This window comes from Panthera pardus, unplaced genomic scaffold (assembly GCF_024362965.1).
Source record: "Panthera pardus isolate Hobbes unplaced genomic scaffold, ASM2436296v1 HiC_scaffold_8, whole genome shotgun sequence".
Classification (NCBI taxonomy): domain Eukaryota; kingdom Metazoa; phylum Chordata; class Mammalia; order Carnivora; family Felidae; genus Panthera; species Panthera pardus.
In genome coordinates, this window is record NW_026527013.1 from 151,417,771 (window position 1) to 151,432,298 (window position 14,528).

Genomic DNA, 14,528 nt, shown 5'->3' on the forward strand with positions numbered 1-14,528 from the left:
CTTTGGAGAAGTGGCTATTCATGTCTTTTGCCCATTTCTTCCCTGGATTATTTGTTTTTTGTGTGTTGAGTTTGATAAGTTCTTTGTAGATTTTGGATATTAACCCTTTATCTGATATGTCCTTTGCAAATATCTTCTCCCATTCTGTTGGTTGCCTTTTAGTTTTGCTGATTGTTTCCTTCGCTGTGCAGAAGCTTTTTATTTTGATGAGGTCCCTTCATTGTATATTTTTAATGAAAACAAAAATATTTCTGTTCAGTTAATAAATATAGAAAGTAGTATTTTAGGGGCGCCTGGGTGGCGCAGTCGGTTAATCGTCCGACTTCAGCCAGGTCACGATCTCGCGGTCCGTGAGTTCGAGCCCCGCGTCAGGCTCTGGGCTGATGGCTCGGAGCCTGGAGCCTGTTTCCGATTCTGTGTCTCCCTCTCTCTCTGCCCCTCCCCCGTTCATGCTCTGTCTCTCTCTGTCCCAAAAATAAATAAAAAACGTTGAAAAAAAAATTAAAAAAAAAAAAAAAAAAGTAGTATTTTAAGATATTGTTTTTTTTACTCTTTTCCCAATCTGTAAGATTCATACTTCGGAGCATATTTTAATATAAAAATTAGTACAGTAGCAGATGTATGTTTATTCATTTTTTAATCAATTATATAAGTTTATTGGTGAGTAAATTCTCAAACTTTTTAACAGAGAGAGGTATCTAAATACATTTTGTTAGAGAAAAGAGGTAGGAAAAGGGGCCCAGAAAACAAGCATGAATGGAAGATAGAGGGAAAGAAATGTGAAGAGAAGGAAGCAGAAAGGAACTCACAGGAAGGCTGACCATTTATATGTGGAGGGGAGAGGCCAGGCTGGGCAGGGCCAGGTGGGGTGGGGCGGGGCAAGGAGGGGAGGAAGGAGGAGGACTTGGGTCACCATTGTTCATGTGACATCAGACCATTCCCAAAAAAGGTCCAGGGTCCAGGGCATGAACATAAAAATAGCTTCTCAGTGAACTTTTTTAGACATCTGTAGAAGATAATAGGGTCTCAGGCTACACTGAGGGGCATATAGCCACGTTTTAAAAACTCTGGAGTAACAATATTATTGTCCGGTGAATGGGTGGTGCAGGGTAGAGTGGTAGGGGAAGGGGAAGAGAAATTTAGGTGAATTTAGATAAACTCTAAATAAGAACAGAAAGCCTACGCCATGGTCTCAGGGGTCATCTGTTAGGCCCTTCATATTCAGAAGGTGAAAACATCCTTTCAATTCAAAGTTCATGGAGAAGTACAATTTTTGGAAGAGTAAAAATCTCATTTCCTTAGAAGCGGTTTGGAAAACAACACAAAACTTACAAGATATGCTTCATCTGCTAGAGCATGGCATTGTATGGGGAGTAAACAGCAGCACCGGGTTACAAGAGCCAGTAAAGGTCTCATGAAAATCTACATTTATGCAAAGCACTTTCTGTACTCCTGAGAAGCCGCCTCCAACTGACTCAGAGTTCACTCGCAGAAAAATAATTAAATCCCTGAAAGTCAACAAGGATTTATTAAGGACCGAAATGATTCTCTACACAGTAGTAGGAACTCTGATGAAGATATAGCCCTTGCTTTACAAAGAACTTCACCACGTGCAGGTAAATTGAAGATAGAAGTCACAGCATAGCTTAATACAACTGGATTGTGATATTACATGGATGAATGAGAGAAGGGAGCCGAAGTGGAGCAGGGAAAAAGAGAGAGAAAATTACTTTTGAGGCAAAACCTTGTCCAAGAGTTCAAGAGGAGCAAAACAAACAAACAAACAAAAAACAAACAAAAAAAAGGGAGGGAAGAGAGCAGAAAGTCTAGACCAGAAGAAAAGAAAGAAAAAATAAAACGGGAATACCCAGAGTAATGGAGACCCCTGACGCCTCACATGTCTTTATGTTTCCATTAATTAATATACTTATGGAATAAGTGTCTATCTCCGACACTTGGTGTGGGCATAGTGATAGGGAATGAAAAAGGGAGTTAAAGAAAACGTGATCCCTAGCTTGAAAGAACTTGAATGCAGGGGAGCAAAGGAGTAGAGCGATGGTTACCTCACAGTGGGTGATGGATGCTTTGCCTGAAAAAGGCGGATGGGAGCTCAGGAGGAAGTTAATTGACCCACAAGAGCTCTGTGCTGCAGGATCTCAGATGTTTTGTTTTCAAGGATGAAAACTTAGGGAAGAACGTGCTGAAGTTAATGGATGACATTGACTTTTCTTTATTCGAGGCACAATTCCCCACTAAACTAGTTTAGACAGATCAGCTGTGGGCTCATCTGTTCATACCTAGAGGTATGGTGTCGCTAACGAGGGATCACAGCCCTGGTCTCACCTAAGAATCACCTAACACTGATGCCTGGATCCCACGGTAGAACAGTTAAATCAGAGTCACTTGGGTGGAACCCGGGAAAAGGCATTAGTTAAAAGACTTCTCCAGATGATTCTAACGTGCTTCTGGGGTTGAGAACCAGTGCCTACACACAGACCTGGACAGACTGCCGCTCTAACAGTTTACCCAGGTTTCTGACTTGGTCCCAGATGTTGTAACAGAAACAGCCTCTCCTTTCAGAGGCACTTGGGTTCCCTCTTGTACTTCGTCTTTGCACACCGCACTGTTTAGTTGAGTCCATGGATGAAATAAATTAAAAGAAATTTTTAATACATTTTATTTTGTGGAAAATTCTTGTTTTAAAAGTTTGGCCCTCTGCTGCTGTGCCATATATGTTGGCCAAAATGTATGACCAGTTGGCATAATTGGTCAACTAATTCCTCCCCAGGTAATATTTCGTGCAAAAAAAAAGTAAATTCTGACAGTGTAACATTTACATGAGAACATAATTTTCAAATAATTAATTCATTATCTGTTCCTGGCAATCTCTAAGAAATGGGTAAATATATCTACGCATCAATGTATATTTTCCAAGAGGATTAGGAACAAATTAAGAACATTTCTATGGAATAATCTATAGAGGATCGCTGTGTAACAGAACACTTCGACTCCAGCTTCTTCTATAGATTTTAACTCTTTCTCCCCTGTAGATTTTGTAGGCAATGAAGACTAACCCAAATCTTGACATTCTGTGATCTCTGTGAGCTTTCTGAATGCTGCCTGGATGTTTCATATTATGGTCTTCTGTCGGCCTTGGCAGTTTAAGGGCTGGAAGCAAACCAGTTTTCAATTGTCTGCCTGCAAAAAATACCCAAAAATATTACGAGACCAGTGAGCATTGCCAAATGTTTTCTTCTTTCTTTGTCCAGTCTCCCACAAGACATACAAGGTTTCTACTTCCTTTCCCTTTGCAGTTAGAAAAAAAAAAAAAAGGAGCTGAAAAGTCCATTAAGATAGAATTGTCCCTTTCTTCACGGGCTCTTAATCAGAGTATAACTGTCGTTTTGACTCTTCAGCACAGGCAGCCATGGAATTGGTCTCTTTTCTCTCTGTAACATCTATTCAGTTGTTTTGTTGTTTTTTTTTTTTTTTTTTTACCTCTCCTTTCTGACCAGTGGGAAAACTACATTTAATAAAATAAGTGGAGTTTATTAAGAGTGACCAAAACTAATCGCAATTAAGCTTTTTTACCTTCTGAAACACTGAAACATAATTGGAACAGAATACTTTCTGGGTGTCATAGAATCTCACAGATATTGGAAAACTTGTTGCCTAAGAGTCAGTGCTGACGCAATGCCACAGAGGCCGTACCTTGTTTCAGTAAAACAGGTGTAATATGGATGGGGGACTTTCTACGTCAAGAATGATATTAAAGTATAATAGTGAATTATTCTGATATTGATATATGATATTGAATTATTATGATGCTGATGTATGATATTGAATCATGATGTTGTATGTCTAATATACATACATGTATTATGAAGCTAATATAATGTTGTATATCAGTTATAGCTCCACAAACAAAAAGAATTTGTCAGTTACATCTCTAAAACAAAGAATTATATTAAAGTATAGAAATCTAGGGGCGCCTGGGTGGCTCAGTCGGTTAAGCGTCCGACTTCAGCTCAGGTTACGATCTCGCGGTCCGTGAGTTCAAGCCCCGTGTTGGGCTCTGGGCTGATGGCTCAGAGCCTGGAGCCTGCTTCCGATTCTGTGTCTCCCTATCTCTCTCTGCCCCTCCCCCGTTCATGCTCTGTCTCTCTCTGTCTCAAAAATAAATAAACATTAAAAAAAATTTTAAAGTATAGAAATCTATAAATTAATGCAGAGAGGCAGTGAATTTTTTTTTTAAGTTTTGTTTTATTTATTTTGAAAGTGAGAGAGCAAGTAGGGGAGGAGCAGAGAGAGAGAGGGAGAGAAAGAATCCCAAGCAGGCTCTGTGCTGTCAGCACAGAGCCCAATGCGGGGCTCGAACTCGAGAAACGGGAGATCCTCACCTGATCCGAAATCAAGAGTCGGACACTTAACCAAGCTGACGGAGCCACCCAGGCACCCGGCAGTATGGTGAGCTTTGAAACGATGACAAATGAATAGCGAAACAGAAGCAGTAGTGTTTACGATGGTTTATACAGACCACATGGTCAAAGTGCTTTCTTAATCCAGGTGTCCACACTGCTACAGAAACAGCATATATTAAGAACGAAGGAATTCAAACATCTCCATATCAGTTACGACTCAATTTTTGCCAAATGGAAGCCATCTGAAAGGAAATGTCTTGTTTTACTGTCACCTGCAGAGTTCAGGAGTTGAAGAAGTGGAGAATGGACTGGCTCCTCTGGATTTACTTCTCATTGGCCAAGGCACACTGATCGGTGACACAAAAGCAAAAAGAAATTGGCAGAGGGAGAGGCTGTGCCATTTTAATGAGCAAAGGAAATGTCAAAACAGAAGAGGAAGCAGCAGTAAAATTGCATGTCCAGCTACTCGACAAGAAGAAATAGTTCAAAATAAATGGAGGGGTCCAACAAATGAAACGAGGACAGTCTAATTAAAAGAGAAATTAAAAAGAAAGAGAAGCTCCTACAGACACCCAAATGAATGCAAAAGGAACTTTCATCTGAGCCCATATGACAGTGGAATCAGCCCCCCGTGTCCAGCCACAGACAGTTATTACAGTGGGTTCATGTGTTAAAGGGAACCTTACGATACATATACGAACTGGGACGTGAGACACAAAGACCAAGATGAATACAAAACAATGGCATGTTGGAATCATTGGAGTAGTATATGGAGGGAAAATACCTAAATGAACTAAGATGTGGGGGGAAAAAAAGGGTGAAAATGGGTGGCAAAAACAACCTGAAGCCTTTATTTTGAGGAAGCTCGAGGAGAAGCTAGGTCCCCTGACTTTTAGAATACTGTATAATTTTCAGATTACCAAAGGGAAGTAGAACTCCAAAAATACTGTTTTGCTTCCACATTTTTCTAAGGAGAATATATGGCAAACCAGAAAGGGCAGAAGAATAATTGATGCCAAAGAAGGACAAGTTAGCCTGAGAAAGTCTTCTGGTTTGAATCACTGGCTTCTAAATGTTTGTCTTCTACAAAATGATAATAATAAAACAATTCAGTTGAACTTATTTTCTAAAACTCTAACAGAGCTTCTTATTCTGATATTACTTTCATCATTTGTTTGTTTGTTTTCCGGTTTCACATACTTTTGTTTCTGTTTTAATGAAATGATGCTGACGGCATGGGTTAGTTATCCTTGTGTCGCAAAATAAAAAATTAGCAATGTTATGTTAGCTCCTATTTTTAAGTTTTATTGGTTCCCAAAGTCCAAAGACCTGGGAGTCAGTAGAGATTTTTTGTTTTCAGTTTAAAACATTCCTTTGAATAAGGAATAGATACACATGATAGACATTGGAAAGGTTCATGTTGTCACACAGTATTTTGCCTGCATTTGCACGCCAGCCTATTGTCCTCTCAGTTTCCCTCCAGAGAGGCAACCATTGCAAAAGATTCTGTATATAATTCTGCACAAGTTCTGAACTTTGCATAAAAATTGCTTGTGCTTTTGAGACAAATGGCAGCACACTCAACCGATCTGTACTTTGCTTTCATCGCACAGACTGTATACACTCAGGACCTGGCCCCCGCTATTTTAATTTTGTTTGGAGTTGAAACTAAATCTAGGTACTAAAATATAATTTATTGATGCGTTTGTGGAATCAGTGTCAAAAGTTCTTGAGCGGTGCTGTAGGATGAAAGGAGTGTCGTAACACCAGGAAGATGAAAACGTTAGCTCAAGATTTCACCAAGCAGCAAAAGAAGAATTTAAGAACTTACCCCGCTGGTGAACTTGCTGTCCGTCAGGAGCAAGCTTTACGTGTAGACTGGTGACTTAATGCACATGTGAAAATTAGGGCCCTGTGATGACTGGGAACAGTCATGAATTCATAAGACTATAAATAAAAGCTTCATTAAGTTTTCTGAACAGATATAAGAAAAGAACATCAGACATCTTGTACATTTTGATCATAAGTAGCCATTTGGCACCATTTTTCAGGACCTGTGTCTGTGGCTGTGGAAGGTAGGGAAGGTAAAGTGCAGCCCAAAACTGATTGAACACTTTTATGCAGAAGCGATTAATTAATTACTCCTTGGAGGGGCCTTAAAGGTTCACATCTCCAATTAGAACGTTGCGAAATTTTGCCTGTTAACGTTGTATCAACGCATTGATGACAAGGTGGGCGTGGTTAGTAGATTTGTGAATAATGCAAATAAGGAAGGAAAAGCAAATGGGTATCGTAGTCAGAATTTAAAAAGATCTTGACAATATGGAACAATAAACAAATTAAACCAAGACTTGGTTCAAAATATCAGCAGTCTATGTGCAGGCAAGTAGATCTGGCTTAATTTATATAAAGAAAAGCTGCACATTTTACAAGTTGACTACAAATACATCCTTCGTAACACACATCAGTGCCTTCCAACTTAAGGACTGAAACTTTATTTAGATCTACAAATCTTCTGGTTTTCTTTTATTACTTCCTTCCTTATGTTATTTCTGTACTCTGTTTCTGTCATTTCTGGTAGACTTTTGTCCTAACCTTCTCCCTTTCTATTCCTGGACCCCTTTTCATTCCCTGCATCCATGCTGTGAGCTTAGAGTTTCCCTGAAACTACACTTACACTCTGAGTAATCTTATCCTGTGATTTCCTTTCTTTGATGATATGATCCCAAATATTTGTATCCTTTAAGAATTTTGTAAAATTCTGGAACTACCAATAGCTTTCTAGCTCTGCTATGAATTTCTTTCACACACACACACATTTATGTTACAGCATGGGAATTTGAGAAGAAGGATAAACATCATGTTCTTTGCTCTAACTTGATCCAGTATCCATTAACATAAACCAATAACACCCAATGCATCATATGATCGATCAGATGAAAATTAATGGAAATATTGTGCTCAGGAGAAGAGCAGTAATAATCATACTTATCAGAGCCTATTTGAATATTATATTCAGTTCTATGTATAATAATAGAGAATCTAAGATATATGAGGAATGTTTGAAGGAAGCAGAGATATTTCGCTTAGAAAGAGACAAGATCGTCAGCTTGAGTTATCTGAGGGGATGTTATGTAGAAGTTAAACATTTTAAATATTTGCAGAAAACAGACCTACGGTCATTTTTTTTCCTTAAGAACAGGTGGTGGACTTTATTTTAGAATAAAGAATAACTTCTTAATAATTAGGCCTGTACCAAAAGTAGAATGAGCTACTTCCATACTTGAAAAATTCCTAGCACTAGAAACGTTCAAACAGCAACTGAGGGATGACTTTTCATGAATATTTTAAACAATAGAACATTTATCTATCTATCAGTGCCTTCTAATTTTCCAATCCCAAGTTGTCTGTTTCTTTGGGTTCTGTCTGGCCCTAGACTGAAGTTTGTTTCTCCCCTTGGATCCATCTGACTCCTGAGTATCTGCCTCATTGCTACTTTGCCTTGAACTGTGATTTCCATGTGCCTCCAAACTCTTGACCCACCGCTTATCCAATTTTGACTCTGGACCTGGCTCAGCTGTGGACACTGAAAGCATCCATCTCAGGTGTCCCACTTGATTCCAGTAACTTCATCCCTGAACCACCCATCAGGTTTTATGTATTGTTTTGTGACTAGGCCTTTCTCTCTTGCCTGCTCAGTGCTTTCTTTTGTGTTCTGGTTCCCACAAATATTACATAATCCCCTTTCATTCTTACAAGAGGCTTCTAACGGGGCACAGCCACCAGTTTATCTTCCTTCTGTTTGGGGTGTCCTTATTTCTCGTAAACTCACATGCACCCTTTTAGCCCATTAATCTTTCAAAGTGCTACTTTAATTATTGCTATCTTCCCAAAACCACTGTCTCAAAACAAATGTTTCCCACGAGCTATCGGATGAAATCAACTTGGGATGCTGTAACAAAGTACCATATAGATTGGATGGCTCAAACAATAGACAGTATTTTCCGCACAGTTTTGGAGGCTGGGACTTCCAAGAGCAAGGTGCCCATCGATTTGGTTGCTGATGATTCTCTTCCTAACTTGCAGAGAGAGGACAAACTCTCTGGTGTTTCTTCGTATAAGGGCACTAATCCCATAGTGAGGTATGAAGGCCCCTAGGCCTCATCTCAAATGCCATTACTTGGGGGATGAGGCTTCAACATAGGAAGTTGGGTGGGACAGAGGACACATATTCAGTTCATATCAAAGTGTATCTTTATGGTTTGCTTCCAAACTGTATTTCTAGTTTTATTTCTTTATCTCCTTTACTTAATTCTTCTACAACTAAATCTGTTCATTTACTCTTTTGCCATGACTCCCTTGCAAGATATGCCCTCCCCTATTTTTTGTATCCTACCCATCTTTAGTTTATTATTATTTACTTAGACAGTCTCAACTCTGTATTTTATTTGACCTTCATGTGACAGTGTGGTTGCGGGGGGTGTATAATTCTTCCCTGACTGCATTGTAATTCTTGTTAAATGTAGAGACTGTGTCTTAGACTTTTTGGAATGAGCACATACATCTCAAAAAAATAATTTTTGGTTCGATTCACCTTCACTCATTCAGCAACATTTAGTGACCACCTGTTTTGTGCTGGCAGGCTAACTATAATTCTCCACCATGTGATCTGTGTCTCAAAATGTTTGACTCTTCCTAAAACTCCTGTGTAAATATCTTAGAGAAAAAGGCCTTTTCTCTTTTTACCTTTTTCTTTATAACTTTACGGTTAGATTGCCTTCCTCGCCTGCCCCACTGGTGACTCTCAGAAATGTCAGTTGTGCCATAAGCCCAAGATCACCATCTTTCCTTCCTGTTTCTTTTGGAAACCAGAGAGGAAAGGTGAATATAATGTTCTTCTAGCTTCCTTAACTTTCAAAAGATGTGAGGAAAATAACTGGAATAATTAAGCAAGAAAACTTAATTACTCTTCTTCTCCATCTCCTTGGTTCACTTTAAACATAACCCAGTGTCAGGCAATAATGAGCACTGAAAAAATATTGAACGTTGAATGAATTGTTTCTCAAGACATTTGCCGAAATCTGCCAGCATAGAAGCTGGGAAAATTAGAATTAGGAGCAGATCTCAAAGATCATCTAGACTAACTTGTTCATTTTCTAGATGATAGAACAGAAGTCCGTAGAAGGTCAGAGAGTAGCCAACCTAGATTTGGACTCTGTTGGGTCCTACCCCATTCCAGCACTGTTTTAACTGTATCTCATAGTCTAGACCCCATGACTTCACTGTATCTAGGTGAATAACTTAAAGGTATGCTGAAGAAGCTTGGGGAAAATATGACAGAAAAGACTGTAGTTAAAAAGACCCAGGGGAAAAAATATAAAATAGAAGAGGATAGATTTACTTTTGACAAGAAGCAATTGGTGATGCCTATCTTTCTTTTATGACTTTGATAAAGTTCTGCATTAGAACCAAAGGACAAACTAAAAGAATCTTGAGTTCCTTACAAGCAAAGGATCTTTTTTTTTCCTTCATTTCCTTCCCCTGCATCCACTACTTGCATCTGTATTTTTGGTGTTAATCTCTGAAAGAGGAACCAGTGGTAAAACCTGCAAACTCTCTGTTTAACTATTTGAAAACTGATGCTCTGTTTCCATGATTCTAAAAAGGGCAAAATGGTTTGACTGTCCTGTTCCTGATTGATCTGATATTTGGACATTCTACATACTGGGCCTTAGAGGAAAAGAAACACAGTCCTTTTGGAGAATGTCAACACGACTCTGTTTTACCCTGGCTTCTTTCCTAAAGTTCAATAAAGGCCATCTTTCAGAAGCACATAAATCCACTTGCAGATAAAGCAAAAGGAATTATTGTCTTTACGTGAGAATAAAATCCTTATTTATTCCTTAAACCTCTCCTACTTCCACCTTGAGGGAAGCTTCTGGTATCTGTGTTCATTTTAGGCCTGTCTCATCTGTCCTCCTTTGAATCTCTGCCTTGTTTTGTCCAACCTGGAGGATAACAACGCCTATTACTTTATATATCTTATTTCCAGAAACAATAGCCTGTGGCACTTCCATTATTTATTCTTTCTCCTTCTGTCAGTGACATAATGGTTTGCCGCTTGCCAAAAATTCTGCTTTTCCAGGCCAGTGATTCCATTCCCTCTAGCATTTTCTCAGATTTAATTTCTTGTGAGAGAAAAAAAAATATGGCTGATAGTTCTGCCAAATGGGAACTCAGCTTTGCATGAATTGGGCTGGACTTTAGCATATGCTGGCAGCCAGTGTTTGAATTATTGATGAAGGGTGTAGTGGCGGTGATGAAGGTAGCAGGTGATGGTGGCAGTGGTGATGACAGTGGTGGTTGAGGGGGTGGTGATAACAGTGGTGGTAATGGTGGTTGTGGTGGTGGTGATGGTGGTTATTTGATGGTGGTGGTGTTGGTAGTGGTGTCTCTTTGTTGGTCTGCCTTCTAAAGAACTCACAGTTCTTAGGATGGTTTGTTCCCATTGTAGAATAATAGAGAAAAAATATGACAATAATTTAAAAGTCTAACACTACAGCAACTAATTTATAATCACTATCATACTATTTGTCTGATTCTCGAGAGTGGAAAATCATTACATTACCTTTCTTGAGAATAAAACTTTTAGTAATACTGCCATTTACTCTGTCTTTAGCATTGCACGCTCATACTTTTATTAATTTTTTATATGGGAGAGCCCATGATAAATATAAGAGATAAAATTGAAGGATGTCTTATGACCTGAATAAATCAGTGTCTTTACCGGAATGTACTTAATAAGCTTCTCCCAAACACTCAGCACTAATATTGGCGCTGAGGGGGGGTATCATGGCCTCTGTTTCAAGTCAGTGTATTTAGGTCACAGGTATGATATTCATTTATCCTATACATATTTGTTGAATACCTTCTGTGTCCTAGATGCTGTGCCAAGAAGAAATGCAGTGCTTGTCCCCACGCTAATTGAGACGGTGGAATTGCAAACGCTGTTGCATAGCAAGAAATCTGTTAGAATGCAAATACGTAAAATGTCCTGGAAATGAGAGGAAAAAAAATCTAAGTTTCACTAGAGTGGTCAAGGGAGGCTTTATCTGAGGAGGAAACACTTTAGCTAAGACTTGGAGGGGAAGATTAAGCATTCAAAGAGAAAGAGCAGAATGCATAACAACAGAGCAGCTTGAGTGCGGCTGCCTTCTTACAGTATCTTTAGCTACTTCAGTGTTGCTGTAGTGTATTATTCTGTTAAGAGTGTAGCATGGGAGGAGATAGTATTGACTTGAGATGAGGCTAGGCCATCGGGCAAGAGCCATTGCATGAAAGGTCTTGTAGGACGGTCCATGTTGGGGTTTTATTCTCCCTCGATGAATTTCCAACAGCAGATTGGCACAATTAACTTGGTAAGTTAGAAAAACCATGGAGTAGAGGATATATTTGAGTCAGACTGGATGCAGGGAGACCCGTTGGGGAGCCTTTAGGGTGAGAACTGATGATGAGACTCTAAGCTAATGTAGTGGTGGTGATAATGCAGGGGTGGTGACTAATACACAGGGCATAAAATACCTAGTATCTTAAGGAGTTAATTTTTGTTTTTAATGTGGGAAGATTTAAGGATGATTTCCAGGTTTCTGGCTTATAATACGGGACTGAACAATGCAAGACAATGTATAATTAGTTGCTAAACTATGCAGCTTCAGAAAGAAGTTCTTTAAAGCTCATAGGAGTGAGCCGTATTTGAAGACGACTCCTCATAGAAGGTGTCAGGATGTAAGCTGAGATATCAGAAAGTAGTACATACAGCACTCTGTAAGGAAAATTATTTTCCTAATTGACTTAGAACTCACTGTCTTGTTTCTGACTTGTGTTCCAGAGGGTCACTTGACTCCCATAGAAGAAACCCTCTTCCCCTTACTCTGAAAAAGTCGGGTAAATGGCCCACAACCCTTTCCCAAATAAAATTCTACGTCTAACTGGAAAGATACATAAATTCTCTATCACAGATAGGACAGAGGAGGGAAGAAAAAAGAAAGGAGCTAATTAGTAATTATTTTCAGAGAAGATGGGGGAGGAGTCAGAGAGTAAGATTTCACTTTTTAGGTTGGGAAAAATTAATGTAGAGTGCCCCAATAAAACAAAATCAAGTCTAACAATAAAATAATCATAGCAGCATTCTCAGATATTAAAATGTCATTTTTCACTGTTTTCAAACAAGGCCTATAATAACAAAGGAGAGATAGTTTCTCCTTTACTAGGAGTGCTGTAATATTTCCATTTATTTTGTCTCTTCCTTAGGCTTCATTTTTGTCAGTTGGTGCAGTGTTTGGGAAAAAAAGCATGTAAGATTAGTGCCTGTAACACAAGAGCCAACTAACAGAACAGAACAAGAAAATAGAGCGGGTTGTGTATCATCGTTTCCAACAATACCGTGGGCAGATCAGGAAGTTCTAATATTCTCAAGATTAATGGTGTCCTTGTTCATAGTTTCGAGGTGGATGGGTTGAGATACGTCTGTGTGAAATGTACATCAGTACTTGGGCGTGTGAGCGCGTGCACGCCTGTGTGGTTGCGTGACTCAGTGTCGTCTTGTTTGTTTCACAAGATGCAGTATCGTGACCAAAGAGACGGGAGAATGATCTTGCCAGGGAAGTCCCATTGGAAAAGACCCTGAAGGAAAGTTAGAAATCCACTAGTTAAAAAGAAGAAAGGTTATATTACAAAAAGGGAACCATTAAGTACAACGATCTCAAGGTTGGGCTAAGAGCTAAGTATGGTTTGGGGTATACGTAGGAGATCTTCAGGCCGAACTTTAGACTGAGTATCAAGGACGAGTAGGATGTAACGTATTACATGAGTTGGGTATTTTTAATGGTAGGAGTTTGGACGTGGGAAGATCCTAAAAGGTTTTCAGTAGGAGGAGTGAGTGGCATACTGCTTTGTGACTGATACACTATTAACATTATTAATACTATTGAGGGGCGCCTGGGTGGCTCAGTCGGTTAAGCGTCCGACTTCGGCTCGGCTCATGATCTCGCAGTCCGTGGGTTCGAAACCCGCGTCAGGCTCTGTGCTGATGGCTCGGAGCCTGGAGTCTGTTTCAGATTCTGTGTCTCCCTCTCTCTCTGACCCTCCCCCGTTCATGCTCTGTCTCTCTCTGTCTCAAAAATAAATAAACGTTAAAAAAAAATTAAAAAAAAAAAGAGATCAGTTTCTATTAGCTGAGAGGTCTGCCTTTTAAACATGTAATATTTAGGAGCGCCTAGGTAGCTTAATCAGTTAAGCGTCTGACTTCGGCTCGGGTCATGATCTCGCGGTCCGTGGGTTCGAGCCCCGCCTCCGGCTCTGTGCTGATGGCTCGGAACCTGGAGCCTGCTTCAGATTCTGTGTCTCCCTCTCTCTCTGACCCTCCCCTGTTCATGCTCTCTCTCTCTGTCTCAAAAATAAATGTTAAAAAAAAATTTTTTTAATACTAATGAAATTAATAATAGCTAGCATTTAGTGACTGCTTATTGTTATGCATGCCAGACACTTAATAACTAATTGAATCTTGATCGTCATGCCCGATGATGTAGATGATCTTATCATCGTCCCTATTTTCCAGATTTGTGACCTGAGAAAACGGCCAGGGAACCTGCACAAATGCCACAAGTAGCACGTGAGAGAGCAGGTCTGTGAACCAGGCACAGTCTGGCGGCGAGTTTGTTATTTGTAAGACAGAATGAAGGGGAAAGCGGAAGCTGAGGAACCCCTTAGGAGCCTGTATGATCATACATCAGTCCTGAGGTGGTGAGGCACTGAGCTTTAGTGGCTACAGAGGAGGTCCATATGTGAGCCTTCACTTTTACCTTTACTCAGAGCAAACCGTGCTTTATTCGAGTCAAACGGAAGCTTGTTTGAAGGGAGAAACCTTTCAGCCCGGTTGCAGAGATGGATCTCACCACCAGCCCTGCATCCACTTGGATCCTGGAACAATGCCCCTAATTCTGTAACTGAAGCCTAGAGCGGTAGCATCTTCCCTCAAGGACATCACTTCCGCAATTCCATTCATAGAGCTTTGTTTCTAGAAATGTTGCAGTCTATTGACTATGTAAA

At 39.8% G+C, this 14,528-nt stretch overlaps 1 protein-coding gene across 2 annotated transcripts in view; it reads left to right on the forward strand.

The window, feature by feature from the left end:
* CHRM2 (cholinergic receptor muscarinic 2) overlaps nt 1–14,528 on the forward strand; it is a 146,457-nt gene that overhangs the window by 94,934 nt on the left and 36,995 nt on the right. Inside the window, exon 3 of one of the 2 annotated variants that reach the window (XM_019452864.2) lies at nt 14,038–14,103. The exons of the other annotated variant lie outside the window; for it this stretch is intronic. The gene's annotated coding sequence lies outside the window, so the exon portion shown is untranslated. The remainder of the gene's footprint in view (nt 1–14,037; nt 14,104–14,528) is intronic. 2 annotated transcript variants of the gene reach the window in all.